A 22,156-nucleotide genomic window follows, 5' to 3' on the forward strand; every position below is an offset into this window, starting at 1 on the left:
ATTGGGTACGTGAGTAGATTTAAATTCATTGAGTAGGCTTTCTTCAATGGTAATATATTTAGAACTTTGTTTCATTTCAGCATGACTTCTAAAGTCTGCCTATGGCAGATACTAGGTGAGTTGGCATGGAGTGTGTCAAGGCAAAGGTGATTGGTGGCAGAGTATGGATTGGCATGAGTTAGCCCTAAGTTAGCATAGGGACCTTTGGGGTGGGTTATGAGTTGACATTAAGCAAGGGGCTATAGTGGCCATGTGGGTGGGTGAAGGCATAAGTTGGCATATATGGGCAGGAGGAGTGAACCAGGTTTGAGAGGTGATGGCTAGAGGGCCTAATGCTGTTTAACAAAACTGGGACAAAGTTGCAGACTCGCTCAGCAGCCCTGTGTCCATTTCCGATCTGTGTCTGGGAGCAGTGGGCCAAACTTCATTTCATGTCCACCTGTGTCAACCCTTGCACTCCTCTTCCCCCCCCCCCCCCCCCCCCCCCCCCCCCCCACGCAACCCAGGAGAGAAAATCACACCATTAGGAACAGTTTTTCCCACGTTGTGTGCTACAAGCTGGGAAACGTCCTGGGAGTGAAAATATTGGCCAAGTATCTGATTGGGATATGCTTTAAGTCCATACCAGGTATTCTCTTAGCTGCGGCATCCCTGTTCTCTCCCAGAAGTGGATCCTTTGCGCTTTTCAAGAAGGGGTATACACAAATTACATTTGATAGTAAGTAGCAATGAACCCCCTGTGTGTACTGGAAACCGTCATGTCACACATACATTTCTGTGTCTCCTATCTTTCCTGAAGGTGACCTGAACAGGTTAGTTAGAAAAGGCCAAATTTAAATAAACAAGAAAAATAAACCTGCATTTGTCTGGCACATTTCCTAACTACTGAGCATCTCCAACACTTTACAGCCACCAATGCAGCACTTTGAAAGTGTAGCTGCTGTTGTAATGAAGGAAGCACAGCAGCCAATTTGCACCCAGCAAACTGCAGTGATGAGGACAAGATTAAATACTGGCCAGGACATGAGAGAAGTCCTCTACCCTTCTTCAAAACAACAAATGGGGTTCCTTTACATGTACCTAAGCAGACATAAGGTTTAATGTCTCAACACCGCTCCTCTAACAGTGCAGCACTGGAGTGTCAGTGTTGATTTTTGTGCTCAAAGCCTGGAGTGGGATTTGAGCCCACTGAGTGGTATCTACTGAGTCGTGACACAAGCTGGTTTAGATGTAGCATTTGAACAAATGGAATATAGTTTTCAGTGAAATGTAAATTATTTTCTATTCCTTGCAATATCAAAAATAACACATGCCTATCTACTGTAGATTAAATTTTACAAGTCATTGTTAACTGTACTGACTGGCAGTTAACAAAACAACTGGGACAAAGTTGCAGAGAACAGGGAGTATTGTAGGGAGGAAAATCTAGCTCACTATGTTGAGGATTAGCAAGTCAAACCCACACCTGCTCTCTGAGGTGGGGATTTCTTGGCTACTATCCGCTGCTGAAATAAGGCCAATGCAACAGATTGTAAGTATCATTACAATGCAATAATTAGATATTTCAAACTGAGTCTTTATTTTGGCTTCTGGGTCAACTGAATGGCTTGTATGCTTTGTAGATTTAATCTACTGTGAGCTATAATTAATTTACAATTAGCACATTAATATAAGTTTCCCACATTTTCTCTTAAGGTCCTGAAATGTGACAGGATCAAATCACATCCCTATTTGTGACTGGAAATTACATTGAAGATACCAGTTTCACAGCATTTTGTCTCTGATCAAGTGTTTCACACACGTTATTTTTGAAGTACCCTGTACTGTCATCAGTATATAGGCAAATGCAGTATCCAATTTGCACGCAAAATTATCCCACAAACCAATGAGACAAATGGCCAATTTGGCTGTAATATTTTTTAACTAATTAATTGCAAAAACAGTAGTGTTGATAACACTCGAAGCACTTACTGATAATTATCCCCATAGTTACCAGTTTATTGAACCTGTCAGGGGAACGATTAGTCTAGCTTCTGATCCCTGCAGGGAGTGACAGCTGAACATGGCTGTGTGAAAACATTTTGTTATTTTGACCCTGTCCAGTCTTTACCTTAAAACAATATTGTTGGTGGAGCAATTGAGATAATAGAATCATAGAATTTACAGTGCAGAAGGAGGCCATTCGGCCCATCAAGTCTGCACCAGCCCTTACAAAGAGCATCCTACTCAAGCCCACGTATCTACCCGAACCCAGTAACCCCCACACAGCCTTTTTGGACACTAAGGGCAATTTAACATGGCCAATCCACCTAACCTGCACATCTTTGGACTGTGGGAGGAAACCGGAACACCCGGAGGAAACCCACGCAGACCCGGGGAGAACGTGCAGACTCCAGACGGACAGTGACCCAAGCCGGGAATCAAACCTGGGACCCTGGAGCTGTGAAGCAACTGTGCGAACCACTATGCTACCATGGTGATAGGTGGCTGATGGGAAAAGGCTCCTGGTCCTTGGATATTGGCTTATAAGGCAGCTCGGTAACTAGGATATTATAAAGCGATTAAACCAGGTGTGGGAACTTTTATTATTCTGAACTCAAATGTTGCATCATCAAATGAAATCTGCTGGGCATTGATTTTCTGCTTCTGTTTAATATTTGCTTTTAGTAAACTTGACTGATAGTTTATAGTATGAGTCACAAAATCAAATAGTGTTTTTTTTTCTGTTTATCTGCAGTCTAGGACAATGGAGGAGTACTCGTGTCAATTGCATTCACCTATTTACAGTAACTAAGGCTTTGTTTAACACTGAATATCACATGACAAAGTATTGTGCATGTAATGTCGTACTCCATTGTACCAGAGGTAACTAGCAGGAAGAAATTTGGACATGTCATGGATGTGCACTCTTATAAGCTCCAGCAGTGGAATGTGCAATAAAATGCATTCAGTGGAACAACATTGGAGCAACATAGTGACAAAATACAGCATGCCACTAAGTTGGGATCTGCATAATTATTTCTGGGGGGGGAATGACTGACGGTGAGAACATAGAAGCTTTCTGTCAGTGGTGAAGGTATGGTGAAGGTGCTTCAGTCAGACAGGCCTAGTCTTAGCAACATGAGCCAACATTGGTGTGAGGGTCGGGAGAGAGGTAAGCAGATCAGTGGTAGCATAATGTAACTGGATTAGTAAGCCAGTGGGCCAGACTAATGCTCTGGAGACCCGAGTTCAAATCGCACCAAGGCTACAATTGAAATTTATATTTGATCAAATACTTTTTTAAATTCATTTATGGGATGTGGGCATCGCTGGCTGGGCCATCGTTTATTGCTCACCCCTAATTGCCCAATTATTTTTTTTCCAATTAAGGGGCAATTTAGCGTGGCCAATCCACTTACCCTGCACATCTTTTTCGGTTGTGAGGGTGGAACCTACGCAGATACAGGAGAATGTGCAAACTCCACACGGATAGTGACCCAGGACTAGGATTGAACCCAGGTCCTTGGCACTGAAGCAGCAGTGCTAACCACTGCACTACCGTGCCTCCCTTTGAGAGACCATTTAAGAGCCAACCACATTGCTGTGGATCTGGAGTCACAGACCAGGTAAGAATGGCAGTCTTCCTTCCCTAAAGGACATTAGTGAACCAGATTTTATGCGATAATCAATAATAGTTCCAGGGTCGTCATTAGACTTCTAATTCCAGATTTTTATTCGATTCAAATTTCAACCATCTGCCATGGTGGAACTCTAATCTGAACCCCAAGAGCATTACCCTGGGTCTCTGGAACTTTAGGCCAGTGACAATACCAAAGGCCACTGCCTCCCCGTCTGGAGTAGAATGCTAGTCTCATTGATAACGATGATGAAGATAATAGATTGTTCTTAAAAACCCATCTAGTTCACCAATGTCCTTCAGGGGAGAAAACCTGCCACCTTACCCATTGTGTCTACATATCACTACATGTGACTACATACCAATAGCAATGTGGTGGGCTCTTAATTGTGCTCTGAAATGGCCCAGCAAAGGCAATTAAGGATGGGCAACAAATGCTTCCCAACAAACTCAAGATGAATGTAAAAGAATAACAAGAGGTTTTAGTGCACTAGTCCAGCTAAGAAAATCTGGTGAGCTGAAAGTACAGATTTATTTGTAAATCAGACTAGGCATCAGCAAACGTTTAAAAAATGTGCTAGGTGTCATGATGGAGGAGGAAAAAACAAATTACGCACAAAATATTGAACTTTAAATAAGACCTGTGAGTTTTTAAAATGGACATACAAGCCATAGATGGCTGAGGATTGTGAAGGCAGTCACAGACTGAATTGCTAGGTGGGTGATACTTAATGTTCACCCACCCTGTTTCTAAAGCATCCAGGAACTGATCACCCTTTCCAGTAAAGGCAAAAGGACATAATGGCCATCTCATTTGAAGAGATCATATGAATGATGCCAGAGAGAATTGTGGATTCCATCTTCCCACTTGGAATATTGTATGTGTGTCCATGTGTGACCAGTGTTGGGAGTGTCCGAAGGTGTGTGACATGGAGGGAAAAAACAGGTATCTTGCTCTCTGACTGTGAAAGTCAGCCCACTCAGCGAAGGGATTGCAGCTGAAAAGAGAGTGGGGAAGGTTCTCTGCTAAGTTACAGAACACTGCTGAAGTCAACTCGATTGCAGTCTGGAATCTGAACAGCTGCAACATTTCACCAACCACTCCTCATGAGTCATGGATTGTTCCACCTACCCTTTTTGTAAAACTTACTTCAGACTCCATTCTCACTTCTAATCTGTATGAATGTAGATGCATTTTTTCCCTTGCTTTTAGTAATTAATAAACTCTATAAAACGTATCTGGCAGTGGGGTGTGAACTGGAGCAATAGGTCAGATGGTGAAATAACTTGTGGGGGAACTAGAGAATAGAGCCAGTAAGACTCCGAGGAAGAGCAGGCAGGGAGATGTTGCTGAACACAGCAGGACTGGTGGTCTGAAGTACATTTGTTTCAATGCGAGATGTATAACAGGTAAGGCAGATGAACTAGAGCTTGGCACTATGATGTTGCTGCTATTACAGAGACTTGGTTGAGGGAGGGACAGGATTGGCAGCTAAACATTCCCGGATTTAAATGTTTCAGGCAGGATAGAGGGGGATGTAAAATGGGTTGGGGAGTTGCATTACTGGTTAAGGAGAATATCACAGCTGTACTGCAGGAGGACACCTCAGAGGCTCATGGAGAGTGGCAATATGGGTAGAGCTCAGGAATAGGAAGGGTGCAATCACAATGTTGGGGGTTTACTACAGGCCCCCCAACAGCCAGCAGGTGATAGAGGAGCAGATATGTAGGCAGATTTTGATAAGGTGTAAAAACAACAGGGTTGTTGTGGGTGATTTTAACTTTCCCTATGGTTGTGTTGGGTGCTCCGGATCCGTGGACACAGACAGGCCACCAACACTTAAAATAGTGCAACACTACTTTATTAAGTTAGAAACTGTTGAACATACTTTCACTGTGAGTTAACACGATGTTAGAATAAACTAAAGACCTCTGCCTGTCCTAACCAGTCTATGCACTCAGCACATGGTGAGGATCTGCGCTGTAAGCTGTGAGCTCTGTCCTTCTGAGAAGCTGCATCCCGAATGAGCGGGAACTCAGATGCCCTCTGTCTATATAGGGAGTGTGCTCTAACTGGTGATTGGCTGCGGTGTTGTGTGTGTTGATTGGTCTTGCTGTGTGTCCATCAGTGCGTGTGTGTCTGCACCATGAAATACTGGTGTATATTATGACACCTATATTGAGTGGGACTCCCTTAGTGCTAGGGGCTAAGTTGGGGCAGAGTTTGTAAGGAGCATCCAGGAGGGCTTCTTGAAACAATTTGTTTCATTCAGGACTGGATATGAAGATGAGGGGGGTGGCGTTCGAGGTGGGGAACATTGTGGCTGATTCGGGGGGAAGGTTTGTGATGGTTAGTGGAAGGGTGCTTTTCTGAATGGAGGGTTCTGACTAGTGCTATTCCAAGGGAGCAGTGCTGGGACCTTTGCTGTTTATAGAAAATATAAATGATTTGGAGGTGAATGTAACTGGTCTGATTAGTAAGTTTGTGGGCAACACAAAGGTTGGTGGATTTGCGGATAGCAATGAGGGACAGTAGGATACAGCAGGATATACATCGATTGGAGACTTGGGTGTAGAGATGGCAGATGGAGTGTAATCCGGACAAATGTGAGGTAATCACGGTAGCACAGTGTTTCGCACTGTTACTTCACAGCGCCAGGGTCCCAAGTTCGATTCCCGGCTTGGGCCACAGTCTGTGAACAGGCACATTCTCCCTGTGTCTGCGTGGATTTCCTCCGGGTGCTCCGGTTTCCTCCCACAAGTCCGAAAGACGTGCTGTTCGGCGAATTGGACATTCTGAATTCTCCCCGAACAGGTGCCAGAAAAATGAAAATGAAAATGAAAATCGCTTATTGTCACAAGTAGGCTTCAAATGAAGTTACTGTGGAAAGCCCCTAGTCGCCTCATTCCGGAGCCTGTTCGGGGAGGCTGGTACGGGAATTGAACCGTGCTGCTGGCCTACCTAGGTCTGCTTTCAAGGCCAGCGATTTAGCCCTGTGAGGCTACTAGAGACTTTTCACAGTAACTTAATTGCAATTTTAATGTAAACCTACTTGTGACAATAAAGATTATTATAGATTATTATATTATAATGCATTTTGGAAGGTGCAACACAGGTGGAAAATATACTGTACATGGCAGAACCCTTAAAAATATTGACAGGCACTCCTAAGTGTATTGATCGGCAGAGGGATCTGGGTGTCCAGGTCCACAGGTCACTGAAAGTGGCAATGCAGGTGGAGAAGGTAGTCAAGAAGGCATATAGCATGCTTGCCTTCATCGACCAGGGCATTGAGTATAAAAATTGGCAAGACATGCTCAGCCGTATAGAACCTTAGTTACCCCGCACTTGGAATATAGTGTTCAATTCTGGTCGCCACACTAGCAGAAGGATGTGGAGGCTTTGGAGAGGGTATAGAAAAGGTTTACGAGGATGTTGCCTGGTAGGGAGGGCATTAGCTATGAGGAGACGTTGGATAAATTCAGTTTGTTCTCACTGGAACAACAGAGATTGAGGGACATCCTGATAGAGGTCTACAAAATTATGAGATGCATGGACAGAGTGGATAGCTAGAAGCTTTTTCCCAGGGTGGAAGAGTCAATTCCTCGGGGAAATAGGTTTAGGGTGCGGTTTAAAGTGCGAGGGGCAAAGTTTAGGGGAGATGTGCGAGGAAAGTTTTTTATACCGAGGGTAGTGGGTGCCTGGAACTCGCTGCCGGAGGAGGTGGTGGAAGCAGGTACGATAGTGATGTTTAAGGGGCATCTTGGCAAATACATGAATTAGGATGGGAATAGGGTGTTATGGATGCTGGAAGTGTAGGAGGTTTTAGGTTAGATGGGCAGTATGGTCGGCGCAGGCTTGGAGGGCCGAAGGGCCTGTTCCTGTGCTGTACTTTTCTTTGTTCTTTGTATTGGGTACCTGCGAAAAGGGATCCTTTTTAAATTAAATCTTGTTGCTACCAGCAGAGGGTGGGTTGAATGGAGACACAGAACCAGTTCATCCTTCCTCATTGGGCTTGTACCAATTTGGGGGATATCCCAGTCAGATGGTGACAAATTGAGGGGTCTCACCCGATCGACAACAGAAAATACCAATAGAATGACAGGTGGCATGGTGGCACTGTGCCACATTATGCTATTGAGAAGATATTTTTCAACTGCTTGTTAGGGGAAAGGTGTTTGAGATAATAAGGAAAATTACTTTTTTTAAATCTGCAATTTCTTTTCATTTTATAAATTTAGATTACCCAATTTCTTTTCTTTCCAATTAAGGGCTAATTTAGCATAGCCAATCCACCTACCCTGCACATCTTTTTTGGTTTGTGGGGGTGAGACCAACGCAGACACGGGGAGAATGTGCAAGCTCCACAAGGACAGTGACACGGGGCCGGGATCGAAACCCGGTCCTCAGCGCCGTGAGACAGCAGTGCTAACCACTGTGTCACCGCGCCGCCCGAAAAACAACAGAAATAATGCAGGAGTACAAGAAGAGGCATGTGATAGATGAGCCTTATGTCAATGCTAACCCTGTAAAATTGGCATTCAGGAGCGTCTCCAGAATTTTAGAACAATAGACCAACAGGTAAAAGCAGTGCTGGATTTGTTCCTGTTTATAATCCATGGTGAATATTAGTGATGTATATTATGAAAGTGGGAGCTGAGTGTCCTACAAGTACAAAGGGAATCTGTTTCTTGGCAAATATTAGGTATCTGATATTAGGTACCAGCAAGACCTCTGAATCTGAAGGTTGTAAATTCAAGTCCTAGTACATACAGCACTTGAACATGTAACTATGTTACAATAGTGCAGTACTGTGGCAGTATTGTGCTGTTGGAGAGGTCATCTTTCAGATGAAAATTAAACCAAAGTCCCTTCTGCTTATGCAGTTGAACATAAAAGATTGCATGGTAGTACTTGAAAAGAGCAGGGTGTTGCTCCTAATGTCCTGTTTAAGATATATCCCTTAAACAACACCTAATTACGTCACACCTAATTTCTATTTGCAGAACCTTACCGCATTTAAGTTGTTGCTGCATTTTGCCTACTATACAATTCTAACTGCACAAAATGATTAATTGGCTCTAAGTATGTTGTGATGCCCTGTATCAAAGAATTACAGGAGGCCATTCGAGTCTGCACTGACCCTTGGAAGAGATTACTTAAGCCCATGCCTCTACCCTATCCCCATAACCCAACCTAACCTTTTGGACACTAAGGGGCAATTTAGCATGGCCAATCCACCTAACCTGCACATCTTTGAACTGTGGGAGGAAACCAGATCACCCTGAGGAAACCCACACAGACACGGGGAGAAAGTGCAAACTCCACACAGACACAATAAGAAGTCTCACAACACCAGGTTAAAGTCCAACAGGTTTGTTTCGAATCACTAGCTTTCGGAGCACAGCTCCTTCATCAGGTGCGACCCCAAACCATCTACACGTTTGCTGACTACTGGGTTGGATCTCGGACAACGATGAGTCAGAATAAAGGAGGGAGATAGAGAACTTAATGGAGTGGTGTAATGACAACAATCTCTCCCTCAATGTCAGCAAAACTATAGAGCTGGTAATTGACTTCAGGAAGCAAAATATCGTGCACACCCCTGTCTGCATCAATGGTGCCGAGGTGGAGATGGTTGACAGCTTCAAATTCCTAGATGTGCACATTACCAACAATCTGGCCTGGTCCACCCATGTCGACACTATGCCCAAGAAAGCACAACAGCACCTATACTTTCTCAGGAAACTAAGGAAATTCGGCATGTCCACATTGACTCTTACCAACTTTTACAGATGCACCATAGAAAGCATCCTATCGGGCTGCATCACAGCCTGGTATGGCAACTGCTCGGCCCAACATCGCAAGAAACTTCAGAGAGTCGTGAACACCGCCCCAGCCCATCACACAAACCTGTCTGTCATCCATTGACTCTGTCTACACCTCCCGCTGCCTTGGGAAAGCGGGCAGCATGATCAAAGACCCCCTTCTTCCAAAAGTGAAAAGATTCACTTTTCCAACTTCTTCCATCGGGCAAGAGATACAAAAGTCTGAGAACATGCACGAACAGCTTCAAAAACAGTTTCTTCCCCACTGTCACCAGACTCCTAAACGGCCCTCTTATGGACTCATCTGATCTCTTCACACATCTTCACTATGAGTAGTACTACACTCCTGTATGCTTCACCCGATGCCTGTGTCTATGTATTTACATTGTGTATTTTATGTTTGCCCTATCTATTTTCTTTTCATGTACGGAATGAAATGTCTGAACTGTACGCAGAACAATACTTTTCACAGAACCGCGGTACACGTGACAATAACCAAATCCAATCCAATTAGAGAAAAAGTACGAGAGAAACTAAAGGCCAATAAGTCCCCTGGGCCTGATGGGTTGCATCCTAGGATATTAAAGGAAGTAGCAACAGAGACAATGGATACACTGGTAATCTAACCAAAAATCCATAATGTAATCCAGTAGAGTCAGCATGGCTTCATGAAGGGGAAAACATGCCTACAAATCTATTAGAATTCTTTGAGGTGATAACAATCAGGATAGTTAAACGGAAACCAAAAGGTGTAATATACTTGGATTTCCAAAAAGCTATTGCACAAAAGACTACTAAATAAAATACGAGCCCATGGTGCTGGGAGTAGTGTATTAACATGAATAGAGACTTGTCTAACTGATATTTTACAATGCATATTAATGACTTGGACGAGGGAAATCTATGTACTATTGCCAAATTTGCAGATTACACAAAAATAGGTGGGAAGGCACGTGGTGAGGATGCGACAAAAAGCCTACAGAGGGATATAGACAGGTTAAGTAAGTGGGCACAAAACTTAGCAGATGGAATTGAACATAGGAAAATGTGGTTACTTTGGTAGGAAGAATAAAGGAGCTGGATATTATTTAAACGGAGAAAGGCTGCAGAAAGCTGCAGCACAGAGGGATTTGGGGGTACTTGTGCATAAGTCACAAAAAGCTAGGTAATAGGGAAAGCAATGGAATGTTGACCGTCATTTCAAAGGGAATTAAGTCTTGCTAAATCTGTATATATTTTTTGTGCAGCTGATGAGGCTGATAAGCTGCTGTCCAAGGCCACTATCCTTAGTAGGACACCAGTCCCAGCGGCAGCCAAGCCAAGGGTCTGCCTCCCCCCCCCCCCACTCCTCCCTCTCCACCGTCCCCATCCCCAGCCACAATGTCAACTCGTGGGACTCCTGCCGCCCACGCAGAACTCAGTCCGTGGTAAAGAGAGAGTAAAAATAATCAAGTCCTGGCATCTTTCTATTTATGCAGCATGGGGAAATCTATCCTATCAACATTTATTATCTGTTTCTTCTGACTCAAACCTCCCCCAATTCTTAGGAAGGGCACTTTAACCAATCTACAAATCCATTATTTTGCTTTTATAACCCACAAATTAAAATTAATATATTTGTATTATTACTTTTCATGCTTTATTTAAAGGACCCAGGAGAAAGTAAACAAAACAGTGAGGCCTAGCTGTGATATCATAGGTTATGTCTCATAGTACATAAGCATTTCACGTCGTCTGTATCAAAAACACATTGTTGGACCAGCCATGTCTCCACTAACATTTCCTCACATGGTGGGCGAGTTTGAGGTTCTAGAAAGTATTCAGAGGATTACTAGATTAATGCTCAGTTTAAAACATCCTGGGCGGAATTCTCCGTTTCTCAGACTAAGGGCTGGATTCTCCGATTTTGAGTCTATGTCCAGAACATGTGTCTAGTATTGCAACCAAAAAGTCGGCGGCGCCCCCGCACTGATGCTCCGCCCATTGGGGGACTAGCAGCCGCGCCCCGTAAAGCCCTACCTGCAGTTACAAACGGAGAATTGCCGGGTCTGTGGCTGCGCATGCACACAGCGGCGACCTGAGGCCGCCGCGCCGTACATTGCATGGCCGTGCACGGTACCGGCCTGCCAGATAGTGCCTCCCTGTAACTCCCCCTCGTCACCCCCAGACCACTCCCAACCAGTCCCCCCAGCCCCCACCGAAGCCTCCCCCGGTCAGCAGAAGCCCCCCCCCCCCGACTGTGGCGTAAAAACGGATTTTCCGGCCAATCGCTGGATGCGATTTCGGTGTTGGCAATCGGAGAACCCAGCCCTAAGTGTTGATGCCGACGCAGAATTAGTGGAGTTCCACTACAGCAAAACTGCCGCCACATCTGGAGCGATTCCGCTACTTTGGGGCGAGCACCGGCGCGACGTGGAACACAATCGATTCTAATGAGAATTCACCGGTTTTGCGAATGACACTCGGGAGGTTGACAAGCTGCAGCCGCATATACACATTACAATACCCACACACACCATCCCAGACAACAAGATGGTAGTGAGGAGAGCAGCCCCAAAGGTACACCACCACCCTCACTCCCATACCACCCCAACATCACCCTCACCCTACACCATCCTGTAGCCACCTAAATTGGCCAGCTTCCGATTTAAAATGGCGAACGGCAAAGGCTGATGGGAAAGTCAGCCAACATAAACAGAACCAGCAGGTGCAGGTTTGCTGTATATTTAATTCTGCAAAAGGCCAGACAACATCGATACAAGCGACCATCAGCATAACAAAGTAGCAGCCATCTACATACTGATGAGCAATCCCCGGGAACAATAAGTAACATTTTTGACACACAAAGCAAAGCCAGACTCCCCGGCGCCAGCAGGAGCCAACACAAAGGAGGTGAACGAGCACCTCAAGACCGGCGATCGATCAGGGAACCGCTCCAGTATTGGAGAAATCGAACCAAGCGATTGGGACAAAGTCCAATCACTTGGGACCAGGTACAGGGTCCGCCCCGAAAGGCAGGAAGCCCCTGGGGACTATAAGAGTTAAGCCCCAAGTTCAAATCGCTCTCATCACCTCTTCGTCCTGCCCGGGTCATCCAGCAACACGAACCAACATTGACCGTGACCGGTGCAGTGACCACCGACAGAAGTAAGTCTTAAGTCAACGCTCACTACGAGATAGACGCTCCTAGCTACCAATCTGTACCAACTTCGAATCCCGCAGACTCAGAACCCGAACGAAAGGCCATTTGTTCCCCTGACCTGGTGGGCCAGTCCGAAGTTAAGTATAGACCTGTTAGTTGTAGAAGTAGCTTAGACGTAGAATTTGTGCATGAGTAGCGATTACTGTATATAATAAATGTGCTTTGATTTGAATCTTACTAATCGGTGTATTGGATTATTGATCATTACTTGGACTTGAACCTCGTGGCGGTATCATAAAGATACCTGTCGACTCGAGAGCAAAGGTAATAAAACAGAGCAATTGAACCAATGGAAGGTTTGCAACAATCCCTACCCTCACCACCCCACACACACACACTCACCAGCACCCCCCCCCCCCCCCCCCCCCCCCCCGGCCGGTGTCTTATCTTGTGTCTTGCAGGACCCGCTGGAGATGGGGTGGGTCCATCTGGTGTCCCCCCCTAGTGGAGCTCCCCTGTGAGCCGTGCAGTGACACTGAGAGCAGTTCGAACACCAGCCCTCTGCCCGAGACTCAGGAGACCCCGGAGCTCAGGATGGAGGATGACAGATTTCCCATTCAGCTGTCTCCAACACCCTCCACCATCCCAGAGACATTAACTTTGGTTGGGCATTTTAGTGAAGAGGCTCCTAGGACACACTCTGGTGCGCACCACACAGTTGCTCCGGTACAGAAGGTGGAGGTAGGAACTCGCAAGGAGGTGGACGGAAGGAGGGCAGACTGACCAACGGGATTGGTGCCGTTCAGACGAGTTTCGGGCTTCTGGAACGGACGGTCCCATCGATTGTGGAGATGCAGTCGAGAACCAGGGACTACGTGAGGGGTTGTCGGCAAGCATCCAGCACCTGCAGGTGCAGTTGGAGGAGTCCAAGCGGTTGCAGCCGCAGGAGGTGGTGCTGATCAAGCGTGCCACTCAGGCCAACACTCCACGGGTGGTGTCCGCGATGGAGGCATTGGGGGTGACGGTTTTGGCTATGGATCAGCATGTCCAAGGCCTGGGGCATTCTGTGCGGGAGCTGGCCGAGGCCAAGGGCAGGGTTGCCGTCTCACAGGCAACCATGTGCCAGAGTCACCTGTGCATCGCAGCAGTGCTCATGTGCGTGGCCCAGTCACAGCAGGCCATGGCTGGTAATGTCAGTGGCATTGCCCAGGCGCTGGCCAAAGTGGCACAGACACAGAGAGAGGTGGCCGAGTCCATGCCCTGGCCAGTCCCCCCCCCGCCCCACCCCCTCCTATTGGTGAACCTGGAGGGAATCAGAGCATCCCATGTGTGTTGTCCTTGGCGCACACGGCATCCCATGCCTGCCTAGGCCTCATGTCCTGCCCATCCTCGCTCTCCCCCGCATCCTCCTCATCGGACGAGGCCTGGTGGTCCACCTCCTCCTCCACCACATCGATCCTCTGCTGCACGATGTTGTGGAGGACACAGGCTGCCACGATGTGGGCGACCCTCTCAGCATCATACTGGAGGGCCCCTCCAGAGCAGCCCAGGCACCTGAACCGCATCTTCAAGAGGCCGGAGCACCGTTCAATCACGCTCTTGATTGCTTTGTGGGCGTTGTTGTACTGGGGCTCCGCATTGGTCTGTGACCTCCGGACAGGTGTCATCAGCCATGGCCGCAGTGGATAACCCCTGTCACCCAGAAGCCAACCCCCCATTGTGGAATGAGCCTAGACAGGTGGTTGAGGTTTCAGTATGGGAACATTTTGGGAGTAAGACATAGATACATAGAAGATAGGAGCAGGAAGAGGCCTTTTGGCCCTTCGAGCCTGCTTGGCCATTCATCACGATCATGGCTGATCATCCAACTCAATAGCCTAATCCTGCTTTCTCCCATAGCCTTTGATCCCCAAGTGCTATATCTAGCCGCCTCTTGAATATATTCAAAGTTTTAGCATCAACTACTTCCGGTAGTAATGAATTCCACAGGCTCACCACTCTTTGGGTGGAGAAATGTCTCTTCATCTCTGTCTGAAATGGTTTACCCTGAATCCTCAGACTGTGACTCCTGGTTTTGGACACACCCATCATTGGTAACATGTTCCCTGCATCTATCCTGTCTAGTCCTGTTAGAATTTTATAAGTCTCTATGAGATCCCCCCTCATTCTTCTGAACTCCAACGAGAACAATCCCACCCGAGTCAATCTCTCCTCATATGACAGTCCCATCATCCCTGGTATCAGTCTGGCAAATCTTCGCTGCACTCCCTCGAGAGCAAGAACTTCCTTCCTCGGAGAAGGAGACCAAAACTGCACACAATACTCCAGGTGTGGCCTCACCAAGGCCCTGTACAATTGCAGCAACACATCCCTGCTTCTATACTTGAAACCTCTCGCAATGAAGGCCAACATACCATTAGCCTTCTTTACCGCCTTCTGCACCTGCATGCTTACCTTCAGCGACTGGTGCACAAGGACATCCAGGTCCCGCTGCACACTCCCCTCTCCCAATTTACAACCATTCAGGTAGTAATCTGCCTTCCTGGTTTTGCTTCCAAAGTGAATAACCTCACACTTATCCAAATTATACTGCATCTACCATTGATTTGCCACTCGCCCAACCTCTCCAGATCATGCTGTAGGAGCCACAATTCGATAGGTTTTAGGGGACTTTTGGGCAAAGATGAGGGTAACCCTCGCATTAAGGTGCTAAACTGAGGAAAGGCAAATTACGATAACATTAGACAGGAATTGAAGAATTTGGATTGGGTGCGGCTGTTGGATAGTAAATCAACATCGGACATGTGGGAGTATTTAAAGCGACAGTTGATTAGGATTCCGGAAAGTCATGTTCCTGAGAGAACCAAGGGTAAGTACAGGACGTTTATGGTGCCTTGGATAACAAAGGATAATGTGAACCTTGTCAAAAAGAAAAAGGAGACTTTTGTACGGTCTAGAAGGGTGGGAACAGTCAAAACCCTTGAGGTGTATAAAGAAAGTAGGAAGGTACTGAAGTGGGAAATTAGGAGGGGTCATGAAAAGTCCTCGGCAAGTAGGATTAAGGTGAATCCCAAAGCTTTTTATTCATGTGTAAAAAACAAGAGGGTGGCCAGGGAAAGGATTGGACCACTTAAGGACACTGGGGGAAATCTATGCGTTGAGCCAGAGGAAATGGGTGAGGTACTAAATGAGTACTTTGCATCAGTGTTCACCAAAGAAAGGGACTTTGTGGAAGATGATTCTTGGGTAGGGTGTATTGACAGTCTGGATCATGTTATGTTATTGGGTCTTTTAAAAGATATTAAGGTAGATAAGTCTCCTGGGCCGGATGGGATTTACCTCAGAAAAGCAAGGGAGGAAATTTCAGGTGCCTTGACTGACATCTTTATATCCTTATTGGCTGCAGGTGAGATCCCAGAGGACTGGAGAATAGCTAATGTGGTACCGCTGTTTAAGAAAGGTAGCAGGGATAATCCTGGAAACTGCGCTGGTGAGCCTCACATTGGTAGTTGGTAAAGTATTGGAGAGAATTCTCAGGGTCAGAGTTTATACCCATTTGGAAACAAATGGACTCATAAGCGATAGACAGCATGGTTTTGTGAAGGGGAGATCGTGCTTCATTAACTTGATTGAGTTTGTGGGGAGGGCGGTGGATGTTGTTTACATGGACTTCTAGGTGCCTCATGACAGACTGGTACAAAAGGTGAAGTCACACGGGATTAGAGGTGAGGTGGTAAGATGGATACAGAACTGGCTCGGTCACAGAAGGCAATGGGTAGCAGTAGAAGGTTGTGACTAGTGGTGTTCCACAGGGATCTGTGCTTGGGCCTCTGTTGTTTATAGTGTACACAAATGATTTGGAGGAAAATGTAACCGATCTGATTAATAAGTTTGCGGACGACACCAAGGTTGGTAGAGTGGCACATAGTGTTGAGGATTGTCAGAAGATACAGCAGGACATAGGTTGGAGATTTGGGCAGATGTTAAAGTCAATATTTTCCCGCTTTTGTAGTAGAAAGATTGTAGTAGAAAGATTCAACACACTCGTTAAGACAGATTAACAAAGTTTTATTTTCGAAACAACTGCATGCAGTACTGGCTGAAATTTGAAGTCAGAGAGCAGTCAACAAAACTGCTGAGTCTTTCACAAGTTCCGCGCTTTCGCAGAGAATTAGCTCAATATTTATACATTAATGTTATCAAGATTACGTGACAACAGTATAGTCAGGAGTTTGATCGAAAATACAAACGGAAGCATAGAACAGACCATTTTTGGTCACATCACCCATACCATTATTTTGTCCTTGGAGGGAACATTGAAAGGTCGGAATAGAATTGTTTCTTCCTGAACTTATCTTGTTTTAATTCCTACTGCCCTGGGTTACGAGGAGTTAGTTTTATCAGGAGTTGCCGAGGTTCAGTGTTTTGGAATGGCTCGACCTTCACTGATCTTTTCAGACTTCAAGTTATGCAGAGTTGGCCTTATCAGTCTTACAGTCTGAAATGGTTAGGGCAGCATTTCTTACATGGGCCTGGTGAGCCGGAATGAGTAGTTTCAGCCTTTCTTACATTGTCTCAAACCTTTTGACCAGTCTTCCCATTGACCAGTTTTCCCATCATGCCATTACTTAATTCGTACTATATCACACAGAGAAATGGCAAATGGAGTTTAATCCAGACAAATGTAAGGTGAAACATAGAGGGGAAATATACTGTAAATGGCAGAACTCTTAGGAATATAGAAAATCAAAGAGATCTGGGCGCGCAGCTCCACAGATCTTTGAAGGTTGCAACACAAGTGGACAAGGTAGTCAAGAAAGCATACGGAATGCATGCCTTCATTGGACAGGGCATAAGAGTACAAAAACTGACAAGTCATGCGACAGTTGTATGCAAAGTTGGTACGGCCGCACTTGGAATATTGCGCACAATTCTGCTCACCACACTACCTGAAGGATGTGGAGGCTTTGGAGAGGGTACAGAGGAGGTTTACCAGGAATTTGCCAGGTCTGGAGGGTGTTAGCTATGCGGAGAGGCTGGACAGACTCGGACTGTTTTCATTAGAAAGACGGAGGTTGAGGGGTGACCTGATGGAGGTCTACAAGATTATGTGGGGCTTGGATAGAGTGGATGGGCAGGCACTCTTTCCCAGGGTGGAGGGCGGTCAGTCATCAGGGGGCATAGGTTTAAGGTCCGTGGGACAAAGTTTAGAGGAGATGTGCGAGGCAGGTTTTTTTACACAGAGTGTGGTGAGTGCCTGGAACGCATTACCAGGGGAGGTTGTGGAAGCAGATACATTAACGGCATTCAAAAGGCATCTTGACAAATACATGGATAGGATGGGTATAGAGGGATATGACACAAGGAAGTGCTGAGGGTTTTGGCCAAGGTTGGTATCATGACTGGTACAGGCTTGGAGGGCCGAAGGGCCTGTGCCTGTGCTGTATTGTTCTTTGTATATCAGCTGCACATTCATTGAGTGGAACCCCTTTCAGTTGATGTACAGCGGCCTGTCATCTGCAGGTGCTCGTAGGGGAACAACATCCCATCATCAATCCCTGGACCCGGATATCCCATCGATGGCGGCGAACCCCGCTGCCCGGACATTCTGGTGGGCTCGGTCCACATGGAAATGGATGTATTGAGCCGGGTGGGCAGATAGGGCCTGAGTGACAGCACAGGTGCACCTGGGCCCCGCGGTCTGTGAGGTCCCAGACAGATCCCCACGGCGCCCGGAAGGACCCCGTTGCGTAGAAGTTCATGGTGACCGTCACCTTGATGGCCACTGGGAATGGGTGTCCTCCCCAATAACCCTGGGGTGCCAGGTGTACCATCATCTGACATATGTCGCACTATCCCTCTGTTCAGCCGGAGTCTTCGACGGCATTCCCAGTCCTGCAGATCCTCGAATGACAGGCGCTGCCGGTACATGCAAAATGGCATTTTGGCGTAAAAACAGATTCTCCGGACATTTAATCAGGTGGGAGTGTAGCGATTGGTGACCCTGTCATCTTCCCACCTCCATCTCGATTTAGTCTGTGGCAGCAAGTCCCATGAATGGCCTTCTCACCTTGATACCAATTGGATTGGATTTTGTTTATTGTCACGTGTACTGAGGTACAGTGAAAAGTATTTTTCTGCGAGCAGCTCAACAGATCATTAAGTACATGGGAAGAAAAGGAAATAAAAGAAAATACATAATAGGGCAACGCAAGGTACACAATGTAACTACATAAACACCGGCATTGGGTGAAGCATACAGGGGTGGAGTGTTAATGAGGTCTGTCCATAAGAGGGTCGTTTAGGAGTCTGGTAACAGCGGGGAAGAAGCTGTTTTTGAGGCTGTTCGTGCGTGTTCTCAGACTTCTGTATCTCCTGCCCGATGGAAGAAGTTGGAAGAGTGAGTAAGCCGGGTGGGATAATGCTGATTATGCTGCCCACTTTCCCCAGGCAGGGGGACGTGTAGATGGAGTCAATGGATGGGAGGCAGGTTTGTGTGATGGATTGGGCTGTGTTCACGACTCTCTGAAGTTTCTTATGGTCTTGGGCCGAGCAGTTGCCATACCAGGCTGTGATGCAGCCAGATAGGATGCTTTCTATGGTGCATCTGTAGAAGTTGGTACGAGTTAATGTGGACATGCCGAATTTCCTTAGTTTCCTGAGGAAGTATAGGCGCTGTTGTGCTTTATTGGTGGTAGCGCCGACGTGGGTGGACCAGGACAGAATTTTGGAAATGTGTACCCCATGGAATTTGAAACAGCTAACCATCTCCACCTCGGCCCCGTTGATGCTCTCAGGGGTGTGTACAGTACTTTGCTTCCTGAAGTCAATGACCAGCTCTTTTGTTTTCCTGGCATTGAGGGAGAGATTATTGTCGCTGCACCTCTCCACTAGGTTCTCTATCTCCCTGCTGTATTCTGACTCGTCGTTATTCAAGATACAGCCCACTATAGTCATATCGTCAGCAAACATGTAGATGGAGTTGGAACCAAATTTTGCCAAAATCTCCGCTGCGGGGAAGTACTGGACGACAAAGGGTATTCTGTCAGTTGTGTCCCGTGTTTGTCTTCCGAGGAGGTTGGTGCAGAGAAACTACGACATCATCTTCGCAGCCTTCAACACGCCATTGATGAAGACGAACATCTTGCCAAGGTCATCGCCACCCCCCACTAATTGCCTTCAAACAACCGTGCAACCTCAAACAGACCATGGTTTGCAGCAAATTACTCAGCCTTCAGAAGTGACCACATGACACAACCCTGCCATGGCAATCTCTGCAAGTCATGCCAGATCATCGACATGCATCCCACCATTACACAAGAGAACACCACCCATCAGGTCCGTGGTACATATTCGTGCGACTCAGCCAATGTTGACCTCATACGCTGCAGGAAAGGATGCCCCAAAGCGTGGTACATTGGCGAGACCATGCAGACGCTGCGACAACAAATGAACGGACATCGCGTGACAATCACCAGGAGGGAATGTTCACTTCCAGTCGGGGAACACTTCAGCAGTCAAGGGCATTCAGCCTCTGATCTCCGGGTAAGCGTTCTCCAAGGTGGCCTTCAGGACGCCCAACGCAGAATCGCCGAGCAGAAACTTATAGCCAAGTTCCACACACGAGTACGGCCTCAACCGGGACCTCGAATTCATGTCGCATTACATTCACCCCCCACTATCTGGCCTGGACTTGTGAAATCTTACCAACTGTCCTGGCTTGAGACAATTCACACCTCTTTAACCTGTGATTATCCCGCTCTCCAGTTGCTCCATCTGGACCTGTAAAGACTTAATTACCTGCAAAGACTCGCATTCAAATTATCGTCTTCCATCATTGACTTTGTCTATATGTTTCTGGAACCCACCTCTTCATTCACCTGAAGATGGAGCTGTGCTCCGAAAGCAAGTGATTCAAAACAAACCTGTTGGACTTTAACCTGGTGTTGTAAGACTGGTTGGAGGCTATGGCGGGAAGATCACCAGAGGTGGAGGGCGGTGACCATCCTGGAAACAATGGTTTGATGTATCATAGTGGGGTCATGGTCCAGGAGGAGATAGGAGGAAGTGTCTTGAGAGTTGGCACTCAGCCTCTGCACAGTAGGGGTCAGTATGCCAAACAACAGCAATCCACCCTGGTCAAGCAGGTTTGATCACGAGGTCAGGGTCGGACCTAAGAGAATGGAGTGCAGCAAGTTCAGAGGGTGACATGTTGGGAGTAAGTGAGGGGGCAGAGAAATTGAGATGGCCGATGTCACGTTGAGTTTTCAATGAAAGGATCAAGTGCAGGTAGGAGGCCAGAGAATAGGGTCCAGGTAGAGAAAGAATGCTAGAAGTGGGTGAAAGGATCCATTGAATGGGGGAAATACTCCTGTCCAATGAAGTGGGCACAGAGAAGAACATGTTCTTATTACAGCAATATTTTCTGTTGCATACTTGTACCATAAATTTGAAACATTCATTGTACCTCAATAAAAGGTGCTTAATTATGTTGTATCACCACTCCCAATAATTTCAGCTGTAACCAGTAAAGACTGCACTCAACAGAGGCCAGCAAATAAACGGTTAATTGATGTATTGTTTGAAACTGGAGCTAGGATTTTGGTGAGTTCAGATTTTTTGCATAATTAGTCTTCATATCTCATGTTCTTCTGGATGAAACCAGATGGTAAGTACATTGCAGTCTCATATGTATTTATGGATGAATCTGCTGACATAAGGTGTTGAAGAAACAACTACATGCACGAGAGGTTCATCATCAAATTTACAGTCATACTAACAGCTGCAGATATGAAAGTCTGTCAAAATTGATTTCTTTTGAAGTGCTTGAGTATTGCTGTAAAAAGACAATTTGTCAAAGCTTTTTGTCCCACACTCATCAGGACAATCACAAGAATAGCAACGTCAGAAAAACAACAATTTTATACCAGAAGAGAGTGCTGATTGGTTGGCATGGAGAATGCACTGGTTAATGGTGACAATTAACTGCCAAGCACTGCTTGAAAATTAAAATTGGCAGCTTGACTCAGATAGGGGCAGCATGGTAGCATAGTGGATAGCATAATTGCTTCACAGCTCCAGGGTCCCAGGTTCGATTCCGGCTTGGGTCACTGTCTGTGCGGAGTCTGCACATCCTCCCCGTGTGTGCGTGGGTTTCCTCCGGGTGCTCCGGTTTCCTCCCACAGTCCAAAGATGTGCAGGTTAGGTGGATTGGCCATGATAAATTGCCCTTAGTGTCCACAATTGCCCTTAGTGTTGGGTGGGGTTACTGGGTTATAGGGATAGGGTGGAGGTGTTGACCTTGGGTAGGGTGCTCTTTCCAAGAGCCGGTGCAGACTCGATGGGCCGAATGGCCACCTTCTGCACTGTAAATTCTATGACTTCTATGGTCAAGGTCATGCGCTGAGGAATAAACCAGTAAATGATTATCATTTATTACATACGTAATACACAGGGCCCTATTCTTTGCAGACAGAAAGAACATGTACACATATTGCGTCCGTTTCAGCTAAATGAATAGAAGCGATAATATGTCGAATGCAATAATTAAAGAGAGATGTTTAGTA

Source organism: Scyliorhinus torazame, chromosome 1 (assembly GCF_047496885.1).
Source record: "Scyliorhinus torazame isolate Kashiwa2021f chromosome 1, sScyTor2.1, whole genome shotgun sequence".
Classification (NCBI taxonomy): domain Eukaryota; kingdom Metazoa; phylum Chordata; class Chondrichthyes; order Carcharhiniformes; family Scyliorhinidae; genus Scyliorhinus; species Scyliorhinus torazame.